A 3109-nucleotide genomic window follows, 5' to 3' on the forward strand; every position below is an offset into this window, starting at 1 on the left:
GTGGCCATCGGAGGAGCGACGGAGCCTGGCGGAGGGACAGCTGTCGGGGCGGTTGAGTCCTTGCTGACGTCCTCCTGCTTCCGTAAGAGAGCTGAGAGCCGTCGTCGTCACAGAGCATGCGGGGCGCCACCATTGCCTATCCGGCGGAGCTAGCCAGATGGGACACCGGTCTTGTTCTCTGCGGCCCGAGTCAGCTCGGGGTAGGGTGATGATGGCGCTTCCTGTTGACGTGGCTGGCCTGCGCCCTAGGTTGGGCGACGTGGAGGCTCCTCCGAAGCCGAGGTCGAGTCTGTCTTCCATGGCCGAGGCCGAGTCCAAGCCCCTGGGTCGGGCGAGGCGGAGGTCGTTCGGCAGAGGCCAGGGTGGAGTCCGAGCCCTGGGGTCGGGCGGAGCGGAGTTCGTCGTCTTCTGGGGCTGAGCCCGAGTCCGAGCCCTAGGGTCAGGCGAAGCGGAGTTCGTCGTCTTCCGGGACTTAGCCCGAGTCCGAGCCCTGGGTCGGGCGGAGCGGAGTTCGCCGTCTTCCGGGACTTAGCCCGAGTCCGAGCCCTGGGTCGGGCGGAGCGGAGTTCGCCGTCTTCCGGGACTTAGCCCGAGTCCGAGCCCTGGGTCGGGCGGAGCGGAGTTCGCCGTCTTCCGGGGCTTAGCCCGAGTCCGAGCCCTGGGTCGGGCGGAGCGGAGTTCGCCGTCTTCCGGGGCTTAGCCCAAGTCCGAGCCCTGGGTCGGGCGGAGCGGAGTTCGCCGTCTTCCGGGGCTTAGCCCGAGTCCGAGCCCTGGGTCGGGCGGAGCTTCCTATGGTGCCTTTGGCAGGGCCTGACTGCCTGTCAGTCTCATTCTGCCAAGCGGCACTGCGGTCGGAGTGGCGCAGGCGGCGCTGTCCTTCTGTCAGGCCGGTCAGTGGAGCGGTGAAGTGACGGCGGTCACTTCGGCTCTGCCGGGGGGCGCGCGTCAGGATAAAGGTGTCAGGTCACCTTTGCATTAAATGCTCCTGCGACTTGGTCGGTTGGTGCGGCGATTTAGTCAGGGTTGCTTCTTAGCGAAGGCAGGGCCTCGGGCGAGCCGGAAACATGTCCGCCGTTGGAGGGGGGCCTCGGGCGAGACGGAAATCCTCCGGGGTCGGCTGCCCTTGTCCGAGGCTAGGCTCAGGCGAGGCGTGATCGAGTCGCTCGAATGGACTGATCCCTGACTTAATCGCACCCATCAGGCCTTAGCAGCTTTATGCTGATGGGGGTTACCAGCTGAGAATTAGGAGTCTTGAGGGTACCCCTAATTATGGTCCCCGACAGTAGCCCCCGAGCCTCGAAGGGAGTGTTAGCACTCGCTTGGAGGCTTTCGTCGCACTTTTTTGCAAGGGGACCAGCCTTTCTCGGTTGCATTTTGATCCGGTGGGTGCGCGCGAGCGCACTCGCCGGGTGTAGCCCCCGAGGCCTCGGAGGAGTGGTTTCACTCCTTCGTGGTCTTAATGCCTCGCGTAATGCTTCGGCCGGTCTGGTTGTTCCCTCATGCGAACTGGCTGTAGCCCGGGTGTACGGTCGGGGCCCAAGCTCTCGGGCTGGTATGTTGACGCTGTCAACGGTTCGGCCGGAGCCGGGTTTGCGAGAGCAGCCCCCGAGCCTCCGCACAGGGCGAGAGGGCGATCAGGGACAGATTCGGCTTTTTTACATACGCCCCTGCGTCGCCTTTCCGCAAGGAGGAGGGGGGAAAGCGCCATGTTACCCTCGATGGGCGCCGAACATGGTGTCTCCGGTGAGCTGCAAGCGGGTAATCCAAGTGGACGTCCGTGCCCCGTTCGTTAGGGGTCGGCTAGGGGCCTAGAGGCACGCCCAAAAGTACCTGCGGGTGATCTGCCGGACCCGGTCCCCTGGCGACGGGGTCCGAGGGCTCGATGCCTCCCTCTGATGGGATTCCGTTACAAGATCACTCCCGCTGGTCTCGAAAATGTCCTAGGGTACCTCGGGAGCGCATCCCGAGCCTTGGTTATGTATCGAACGTACCCCTGGTCATCCCTCGCTCGGCGTCTGAGGCGACTGTGAACCCTTCGGGGGCCAGCCTTCGAACCCCTGATCAGTAATGGGCACGGAGCCCGAGTAGCCTGAGGCGGCCGTGGAACCCTTCGGGGGGCCGGCCTTCGAACCTCTGACCAGTAGTGGGTGTAGGGCCCACGCGATCTGAGGCGGCTGTTGAAACCCTTCGGGGGGCCAGCCTTCGAACCTCTGATCAGTAAGGAGGCTCGGAGCCTGGTTCCTTCACGGGGAAGGATCCTTTTCGGGGTATCCCCTTTCCCGGTCCCTGTTGCAAGAGATAGAGAAAGAGGAAAAAAGGAAAAGGATACAAAATCGAACGACGTGGCGAACCTTTTTTGGCGCGGTTTTTACGGCGAAGGCGAAGCGTCGCCCGCTTCTCCTGCCAGAAGCGCCGTCTATCCCTCCGCGGAGTTAATGCGACGGGGCGAGTTGTTGGCAGGGCGGCCGTTGCGCGTGCGCGAGCCGTTCGAGGAACGGATCACGGGCGCGTTGTCTTCACGCCGTGAGAGGGGGTTCTCTAGCTGCCCCCGGATGGGACGTGAGCTTGGTTGACGACGTGACCGCTGCTCCCGCCCGCCTGCCACCGTCATCACTGCCGGACCACTTTTGGCCGCATTGACCACCGCGTCAGGCTGGCGCTGCTGGGTCGTGTGCCTGGTCGCCTCGAGTCACGGTATTGATTCCGCAATCGAGGAGGCGCGGTGGTGGCGCAAGTGGCGGTGCAGTTGCTTGCATGCGGCATCCGGCGCGCCGGTTGCGTGACGCGCGGGCCTGGGCCTCCATGCTGGCATGTCGGGAGTCGGAGGAGCGCGTCCACTTGGCGCGGTTGCATGCCGCCTGCATGACTGCCCGCCTCTTTCGCCCGTTCGTCTGGCAAAAGTGGAGGGTCACTTGTAACCGCTGGGCGGTTGTGTGCACCATGCGCGGCGGTTTGGCTTCTTCTGCTCTGAGCCGGTTTGCTTGACATGCGGGACCCAGCCCCCGCGCCGCAGGGGAGGGCCTTGGAGCGTGTTGGAGAAGACTCAGCCCGTGACGGTTGGGGGCGCAAGTAGGGAGAGTTGCCTTTAAAAGGAGGGTGACCCCCTTCG

The sequence above is a fragment of the Zea mays genome, chromosome 3 (genome assembly GCF_902167145.1).
Source record: "Zea mays cultivar B73 chromosome 3, Zm-B73-REFERENCE-NAM-5.0, whole genome shotgun sequence".
Taxonomy (NCBI): Eukaryota; Viridiplantae; Streptophyta; class Magnoliopsida; order Poales; family Poaceae; genus Zea; species Zea mays.